At 44.8% G+C, this 9,626-nt stretch overlaps 1 protein-coding gene across 2 annotated transcripts in view; it reads right to left on the minus strand.

Annotated features, from left to right (window-relative positions):
• PAFAH2 (platelet activating factor acetylhydrolase 2) overlaps positions 1 to 4,485 on the minus strand; it is a 35,403-nt gene extending 30,918 nt beyond the window's left edge. For both annotated transcript variants that reach the window (XM_086328981.1, XM_086328992.1), the window contains exon 1: positions 4,449 to 4,485. The gene's annotated coding sequence lies outside the window, so the exon portion shown is untranslated. The remainder of the gene's footprint in view (positions 1 to 4,448) is intronic.
• Positions 4,486 to 9,626: the final 5,141 nt, after the last annotated feature.

Below are 9,626 nucleotides of genomic sequence, written 5' to 3' on the forward strand. Positions count from 1 at the left end.
CATATCCCCATCAGTATCTGGAGAAGAGTGGGCTCATGACATACACTGGGCCAACCAGGGCAAAGCCCAGGACTTTGGTTTGATGGTCGAGTGTGGACAAGTTCTTTCTTGTTTTGAACTAGCATGATGTGTGGATGTGAAGCCTTGAACTGTCGCAGCCACTTTGTTACCTTATGAATGAAAGTACCCGTGGAGGATGCAGAGATGAGAGAATCATAGAGAAATGGAGTTATTTGTGAAGACATTAAGAATCTCCAGATTCGACTATACCTGAAACTTCGCCCACTCCTAGACCTCTAGTTACAAGAGCCAATAAATCCCTTTTTATTGTTTAAATCATCTGGGTTTAGATTTCTACTGCTTGAACCAAAAGCATCTAAACTGATCCACTGAGTCCTGGGCCACATTTTCAGTCATTGCATTACTCTGCTTTCTTTAAGATGCTCTGGGAAGGATTAGGTAGTTTGAGTCTAAACATGCCTGGGCAAGAAGAGACCTTAGGGATCACTTCTCCCCACAGTCATCCCCTGCACCACCACCGCAACTCAGCTCACTTCAGAAATGTGCTTTACTGATGAAGAGATCAAGGTTCTAAGAGGTTAAGTGAAATGCTCAAGGTTACCAGAATTATTATTACACATAGATCGCCTCACTGCCAACTTCCAATTGTCTGGCCTAATGGAAAACTCCAGACGAGCAATAATCTTAATGCCATACTACTTAACTTTGGAAGACAATAAGTGATATTCTTTCTACTATAGAATTGCTTCATCTTGTTTCTCTGAAGCAAATTTAAAAACCGAATTCTTTTTAAAAAGAGGCTAAGCTCCTGACGTAGTCAGTGGGCTATTTAGCCAAAGGAAAGTTGAACATGTGCTGCTTAGTCTCAGACCCTGACCTTTTCCGCTTGAGGGCAAAGGCACAGAGGATCCACAGCAGGAGAGGAGGAGGCACAGGATAGGTCACCCACAAGACAATGAAGCAGCTGAAGTTTCATTAATATTTGCTGATTGAGTGAAAAGGAGAAGCAATAGGATTTGGGCAACTAAGTGGATTTGGGGAGTTATGCAGGAAGGGAGAGCCAAAGATGAGTCAGATTTCAGGACTGGGTGACCAGAATGATATTAGCTTATAGCAAGAGATGCTAGTCTTAATCCAAAAACAGAACACTGCATGAGATAGGCATCAGGACAAGGGCACTCAAAAATGCCTGTAACAGAAGGGGAGCAGAACTCTCTGGTAATCCTGGAAAGTTTCTGGGAAGGCCATCAACTAAATTGAATTAGGAAATAAATAAAAACTAAAGAAGCTAACTGGACAGAGTGAGGCTAATGTGAAAATCTCTGCATTCTCTGGGCTCATATTGACTGATGCCCAAGTAGAACGGAGAGATGGGAAAATCCAGTCTAACTTGCAAATTTTTGCCTAAGAAACATCCACAGAGCATCCAGTGTCATATCTAATAAATGCCAAGGAATTCTCCAAGGAACTCAGTCCAGGTATCTCTACCTACTTTGGCTCACCTTATCTAAACAATTTGAGGTGATGTCTACCTAAAAGCCTCTCTACCCACCCAAACCTGCCCCATCCATCAAAGCCTAGTGAAATCTCTGGTACTCTGTGAAGCTTCCCAAGTCCTTCCAATCTTCCCTCTTCTCCACTCGAGTATGTCTGCATCACTCACTTGATAACCAATCACAGGCTGCCTCAGGACAGCTCTTGAATTAGTACCTACTCTAGCAGTGGAAACAGTGACCAATTTTATTTTCTTGGGCTCCAAAATCACTTCAGATGGTGACTGCAGTCATGGAATTAAAAGACACTTGCTCCTCAGAAGAAAGCTATGACAAACCTAGATAGTGTATTAAAAAGCAGAGGCATCACTTTGCCAACAGAGGTCCATATAGTCAAAGCTATGGTTTTCCTGGTAGTCATGTACGGATGTGCGAGTTGGACCATAAAAAAGGCTAAGCACCAAAGAATTGATGCTTTCAAATTGTGGAGCTGGAGAAGATTCTTGAGAGTCCCTTGGACTGCAAGAAGATTAAACTATTCAATCCTAAAGGAAATCCACCCTGAATATCCATTGGAAGGATTGATGCTGAAGCTCTAATACTTTGGCCACCTGATGTAAAAAGCTGATTCACTGGAAAAGACTCTGATGCTGGGAAAGATTTGAGGGCAGGAGAAGGGGGTGACAGAGGATGAGATGGTTGGATGGCATCACCGACTCAATGGACATGAGTTTGTGCAAACTCCAGGAAGTAGTGAAGGACAGGGAAGACTGGCATGTTTCAGTCCATGGGGTTGCAGAGTCAGACACGACTGAGCGACTGAGCAACAACAATGAGCAGTTTTCAATCAGTGACTTGCCTCCCAGAAGTGGTCCAAGTAGAATCTGGATCAGAGGTTCCTGAATCTATTATTTCACAATCACCTGGAAAACTTTTCAGAAACAAAGCTTTTAGGGCCCCCATTGCCAGAGATCAATTAGTTTATAAAGCTTCCCAAGCTTTCTGATCCCCAAGGTGCAAGAACCTCTGGTCCAGATGGTACCCAGGATTTTTCTTTTTTTCAGACGTGTGCATACAATAAACATTTACTGAGTGGATATGGTATTCTAGTCCACCATTTTCATATTAACGAAAAGATAATGATTATGATATCACTTGGTTTAATCCCCATGGCCACCTAGAAGCATGTTCCTGCCAGTTTCTGGCTTAATGTAGTAATTTGCAATCAATTGATCCAATGAATGCTATTTAATTTTTTACACACTTATGCCTTATCTCTTCAGATATGCTACAGAGGTAGAATGTGTTTTACATTTCTTTGGAGGATAAACCATCTATCCTCATGCTTTCCCCACACTGAGGGACCCCATAAATGCTTCTTTTATTTGGCTTTGATTTACACCCTCTCAATTCTTTAATCGATGTCTTTTTGATCTAAAGATTAGACTACATGGTATAGTGGGAAAAGAAAGGCTTTGGTGACTGAATTCCACCTCTACCATTTAACTGGCTGTTTAACCTTGAGCAAGTTCCTTCAATTCTAAGCCTCTTATAATTTTTCCACATGATAGAAATAACAGTCACTCATGAAATTGCTGATGAGGATTAAATGAAAGTATGTAAAACACCTAACATATAGAGGGCACAAAAACCATAACTAGCTACATGATCTCTTAGCCTAAGTTCCTTGTGAGTAAAATGAGGACACTTCATAAGTGAAATTTAGTAACAAATGTGATATTGCCTAGGGTCTGGGACATTTTAAGTGCTCATAAAAATGTTAGGAATTAATTAACAATGTTATGTCTCTCTTTCATTATACCCAGCCAAGCTTTTTTCTTTTGCGGGGGTGGGGGAGTGATTTGTGGTTTTCTGAATTAAATCCTTGGACAAAATGGTTTCTTTCCTTCCAGTCTTATCAGGTCTGAGACACCTATTCCAAAATCAGTCCCGGGTCTCCTGCATTGCAGGCAGATTCTTTATCGTCTGACAGGGAAGCCCTTATATAGGCCCAGAAGAGCCCAAAGGGAACAGAGAGGGCTTACATTGCAGCTGTCCATCTCCTGCTGGGGCCCTGATTCCAGTGAGCAGGGACCACCCTTCTGCCAGCTGTGTGGACTTTTCATCCCTGGCTATTTCAGGACATAGTCCAAGATAAGCACTTCTCTGGGGCTTCCTTTCAGACAAAGCTCTCATTAGTCTGTGGTCTCTGGGGAAGTGAGGAAATATCATCCTGTTCTTAGAGAATGGAGACACCAAGCACTCAAGGGGCAGGTTTGAGCAACAAAGGGGCAGAGCTATAAAAGGAGCCAAGATGAGAGTATTTCAGAGCATTAATAATTACAGTAAAAATAATCTCTCTCGCTTGTGGAGGCTTTACAGTTTACAAAGTACTTTCACACATATTAGCTTATTGGCTCCAGAACATAGCCTCAAGCTAAGACTGAGAGCAACTGTTATCTCCACTTTGTAGATGAAGAGAGTGAGTCCCAGAGACGGGGTATGATCTGCCCAAGGTCACACAGCAAAGGATTTGCAGAGCTGCGATAATAAAACCCAGCTCTGCTGAATTCCAGTTCTGAGCAACTCCGTGGATTGGGAAGAAGGAATGGTGACCCTTGTTCCATTAGCATGAAAACCAAGAAAGTGAGAGTAAGAGTGAAGCACATAAAAGGTGCGGAGCACAAAGAAGCCCGAGTTTCAGAGGGGGTATGCTGAGAGCTCACGGTGGGGCTCCAGGGGCGCCGAGTGATAATGAAGATGACTGGGAGAATAAAGGGTGCGGGTGGATACTGGAGGTGTCTCAGGAAACAGAAAAGGTGAAAGACTAATGGGGAGCTCCTGGGATTGAGACGAGGCGCCCCCAAACAGGGCTGGAATGTGACAAAATCCGCAGACACCTCAGTTCAGAATAGAGGTTTTCTCCAAACTTACCGAGTCACGTTGACCCTCAGAAACAGCCCAGACGGTCAACTCGACGGAAGCAAGAAACTGCCCTGGAGCTGGTGGCCCCTTGGTAATTGTAGTTTCCAGCACTCGACATTAGCGCTTAAAAGCATTTCCCACCTCTGTCCAGAACTATAATTCCCGAGGTGCACCGCGAAGATTGCCCATACGATCCGAAGACTACAATTCCCAGAGTTCTACACGGCCCCTCTTCGTTCGGGATGAAGTACGATTCCTCCCCCTGGTGGTCGAGGAGCCGCCACCAGGACGACAAAGCCCGAGCGGAGGGTTACTGTTTATAGTCCCGGTTAGTAACCCTCCGCCTCACCGTTCCTCAAATAATTCCTGGGTGTGCCTGGAGATAGACAGGGATTAGCTTTATTCACAGGGGAGCTAAGGAGGCGATCTGAGCTTGTTTTGTGCCCTTTACGAACCTGTACCTGTTGACACGTGTGATATTCAATTGTCCTTCAGAAACTCCTGGCCAAGAACTGAGATGAAACAGAGATTCCTCCCTGTCCCTCTGCTCTAGCCCCTCCTCCATCTACTCTCACTTTGCCGGCCCTGTGCTGGTTCTCAGAGACACCCTGGTGAAGAAGTTAGTGTTGCTAACCTCAGAAGAATTCACAGTCTAGCGGAGGATCCCAACAAACGAAGAATTACACAGCGATAGTTGCTCTAATGGGGAAAGCGCAAGGGGTTATGGGAGCCTTCTTGAAAGGGCGAAGCTGCCCAGGCTTGGGGTAAATAGGACGGTGTCTTCAAGGCTTCATAAAGATCTTAGAGAAATGTTAAAATTGAGAACTGAAGGAAGAGGACTTGGCCAGGAATACAGAGAGTATGAAGAATATTTAACACTCTGGCTGGAGCACACAATGTGAGGAATGGAATCGCGAGGCACGCCTGATGGGGGGAGCGGGGCCAGGTCCTCAGGAGTCTGGTAAACTTCCTAAGAACATTGGATCATCCAGGCAACTTAGAAACTTTCAAAGGCTTCCTACTCTTTGCTGAATGAGGTCCCAGCTTCTTAGCTCGACATTCTAGGTCCTCCGCAACCTGCCCCAAACCACCACTTACTCCGAAGTATTGCTCATGGTTTTTTGTTTTGTTTTGTTTTGTTTTTCCTGACAGGAATCGCCCTTCTTCTGCCTTGCCCCCAGCTACGTTCATCCAGTCTCAAGATGTTGTAGGTTCTCATTGTTTCCTCCACACTTTTATTCACGCTCTTCTCTCCACCACTCTGCCCTGCTTTGTGGCTGTCTAATCCAGTTCTTCCTTAATAATTCCTCTTGATCCTCCCTCTCCAAAGCCTCCTTGATTCCCCTCCAGTCCAAACGACCTCTGCCCCCTCTCAGTTGCTGGGATATTTGTGGGCACCTCTCATTTGGGGGCTTACCTCACACTGCCCTGTGCCATCTCTTCAGTGGGAGGTCTTAACTCTCCAGTAAACTGTGAGTTCTTTGAGGTCAGGCGATGAGTCCTACAGCTGATCCCTCCTCCCTCCCAACCACATACCCTCAAATTGCCAGTGTCCAGATTCCATGCTTCAGGCTTCTTTAGACCATCCTCTCCTCCTGACATACTGTCACCACCACCATCCTTCCAGGAACCAAAATAAAGTCACCAGGGGAGAGTGATTGTAGCACCACACTGTGGTAATCAAGCCCAGATTTAATTAAAGCTGTGGTTGGTGGCGGTGATGGCGGAACATGAAAAGCTTAGTACACGTCAGAGATGGTTCTCTTTAGCTAATTAATTAGTGCTCTGCAGCTGGCACAGAACATATGACTAATCAGAGTCCCTAGTTAGGACAGGGGCCACTGCAGTTGGTTTCTCTGTCTCCCACTCCCAGACTAGGCCATGCTGGGGACATCTGCTGGCCAACTAAGTTTTAAACTTCCCAGGAAGAGGAATGTCACAGCCTCCTTTGTCAATGTTAGGAAGATCTACCTTGGGCCCAAACTCCTGTTGCAAAATAAAATACTTGAGTTCAAATGCATTTCCTTCCAGTCTAGTCTTTTTGGAGATAAACAACCCAAATGCTTTAAGTTTTTAACAAGTGGTTAATTTCCCAGGCTTTCACTATAGATCCCATCTTCCAGTTGTCCAAGGATCTCCTCTGGTTGACTACCATCCCACTCCAGCCTTTACCTTGTTGCTGAATTACTTTATTCATTTTTAAAAACTTGTTTGTTTATTTGGCTGTTCCAGGTCTTAGTTGCAGCACTCGGGATCTTTGATCTTCATTGCAGCGTGCTGATTCTTTGGTTGTGGCATATTTAGTTGCAGTGTGCAAACTCTTAGTTGAGGCATGTGGGATCTAGTTCCCTGACCAGGGATTGAACCCAGGCCCCCTGCATTGGGAGCTCGTACTCTTTACCACTGGACCACCAGGGAAGTCCCTAAGTTACTTTAAGTTGGCATCTGAGTGACCAGTTTTGGATTTTCTCTTCTCCTCCCTACCTGCTGAAGTTGATGGACAATGCTTTTCAAAATCAAACTATAACATGTATACAATAAAGTGTGTGAAGTGCACTAACTGTACAGCTCAACCTTTAAACAAAAATTGAATGTAACCATCACCCAGTTTGATATGTAAAACATTCTCAATACCCCCAAAATGTTGTCTCTGTCCCTTCCCAGTTTACAATCACTCATCCCCTCAAGAGCCATCACTTTTTGTCTCTATCATCTCTGGACCCATTTGGAGTCTGGATGAATCCTCTTTTCACGTCTTGTTAACAGGGAGAGTGTATACGTTTACTAAAGATCAACATGACTTAGCAACTGAACAACAACAAACAAGTAGAGTGTATATGCTTAATAAAGATCAAGAACAGTAACTGTCCTTCTCTATTATTGTTGCCATAATAACAATAGGATCCATTACTGTTACTGTAGTAACAAAATTAAGTGCTGAAAATAGGGCAGCAGTATTGTCACCCTGCTTATGTAACTTATGTGAAGAGTACATCATGAGAAACCCTGGGCTGGAAGAAGCACAAGCTGGAATCAAGATTGCCAGGAGAAATATCAATAACCTCAGATATGCAGATGACACCACTCTTATGGCAGAAAGTGAAGAGGAACTAAAAGGCCTCTTGATGAAAGCAAAGAGGAGAGTGAAAAAGTTGGCTTAAAGCTCAACATTCAGAAAACTAAGCTCATGGCATCCGGTCCCATCTCTTCATGGCAAATAGATAGGGAAACAGTGTCAGACTTTATTTTTGGGGGCTCTAAAATCACTGCAGATGGTGACAGCAGCCATGAAATTAAAAGGCACTTACTCCTTGGAAGGAAAGTTATGACCAACCTAGACAGCATATTAAAAAGCAGAGACATTACTTTGTCAACAAAGGTCTGTCTAGTCAAGGCTATGGTTTTTCCAGTAGTCATTTAGGGATGTGAGAGTTGGACTCTAAAGAAAGCTGAGCACCGTAGAATTGATGCTTTTGAACTGTGGTGTTGGAGAAGACCCTTGAGAGTCCCTTGGACTGCAAGGAGATCCAACCAGTCCATCCTAAAGGAGATCAGTTCTGGGTATTCATTGGAAGGACTGATGTTGAAGCTGAAACTCCAATACTTTGGCCACCTGATGCGAAGAGTTGACTCATTGGAAAAGACCCTGATGCTGGGAAGGATTGGGAGCAGGAGGAGAAGGGGACGACAGAGGATAGATGGTTGGATGGCATCACTGACTCGATGGACATGAGTTTGGGTAAACTCCGGGAGTTGGTGATGGACAGGGAGGCCTGGCGTGCTGTGGTTCATGGGGTAGCAAAGAGTCGGACACGACTGAGCGACTGAACTGAACTGAAATAGATTAATTCCCTACCCACATGGTACTTTCATTCTATTGAGGGGAGACAGATAATAAACAGATAGCCAAGGTAATTGCATACTCTTTAAATTTTATGTATTTATTTTTGGCAGTGCTGCATCTTGATTGCTGTGTGTGGGCTTTCTCTAGTTGTGGTGAGCAGGGGCTACTCCCCGGTTACGGTGTGCAGGTTTTTCACTGTGGTGGCTTCTCTTGTTGAGAAACACTAGCTCCAGGCTCTCAGTCTTCAGTGTTTTCTGTCTGAGGGCTCGGTAGTTGTGGAGCATAGGCTTAGGGGCCCTGCAGCATATGGGATCTTCCTGGACCAGGGGTTGAACTGGTGCTCCCTTCATTGCAAGGTGGATTCTTAACCACTGGACGACCAGGGAAGCCCTATTGCACACTCTTAAATGTTCTAAAGGAAATAAGATGCTTTGATGAGGAATAAAAGGAGTGGCTATTCTCAATAGGATGATCAGGGAAGGATTCTCTGAGGACCTGGCCTCAGAACTGAGCCTAACCATACCTTCCATTTCTTTTACCTACTACGTGTCAGACATGTCATTAGGAACTTTCAAATCCTTTAGGTCGTTTAGTCTTCCTGGGAAGTATGTCATAGTTTATTTTTCAGACAAGAAAACAGAGGCTCAAAGAGGTAGTCGCAGACAACATTGATCCCTCTGTCCTATCCCCTCATCCCTTCTGAGCCCCCATGCCAGTGTGGTGGTCTCCAGCAACTGGGAGCTCCTCCACTCTAAGTCCCTTTTCTCTCTGCTTCCTTGATTGGGGGCTTTCTTAGGCATCTATGAACGAGGAAGGGAGAGGCACATGGCCCCCACCTCAAGGGCAACCTTCAGCCATCACAGAAGCTGATGACTCCCCATCCTTAGATAGGATGATTCTGAGATGCAGTTCACACTGTCTGTTAGAATTTTCAGGGAGCTGAACCCGGCTGCTCACAGCAGTAAGGTGCATATGTATGCTCCCCATCTTATTTTCTCCCCTCCTTGCCTCACTTTCCCCATGCTATCCCTTCTGCTTCTTGAAATCACCTTCCAGAGCACCCAAATCTCAGGGTCTGCTTTTGGGGGAACTCAAGCCACCCCTGCTCCAGCACAGCAAAGTAATTGGGTACATAACATTCTCTAATTGTGCCATGTGCTTTCACCCTCCATGACTTTGCAAGTGCTATCTCCTCTGCCAAAACATGTGTTGAATCCATTGTGATCCATCTAACATCCACTTCACTCCATCCCTGCCACCCTACACCAGATCATCTCCAGCTTCCAGTGTTCAGAACTGATAAGAATTGTGTTTGTGCCAAGTGCTTGGCGCACCCTATCTCA

Source organism: Bos grunniens, chromosome 2, assembly GCF_055505025.1.
Source record: "Bos grunniens cultivar Pamir isolate PY7600 chromosome 2, Bosgru_T2T1.0, whole genome shotgun sequence".
NCBI classification, from domain to species: domain Eukaryota; kingdom Metazoa; phylum Chordata; class Mammalia; order Artiodactyla; family Bovidae; genus Bos; species Bos grunniens.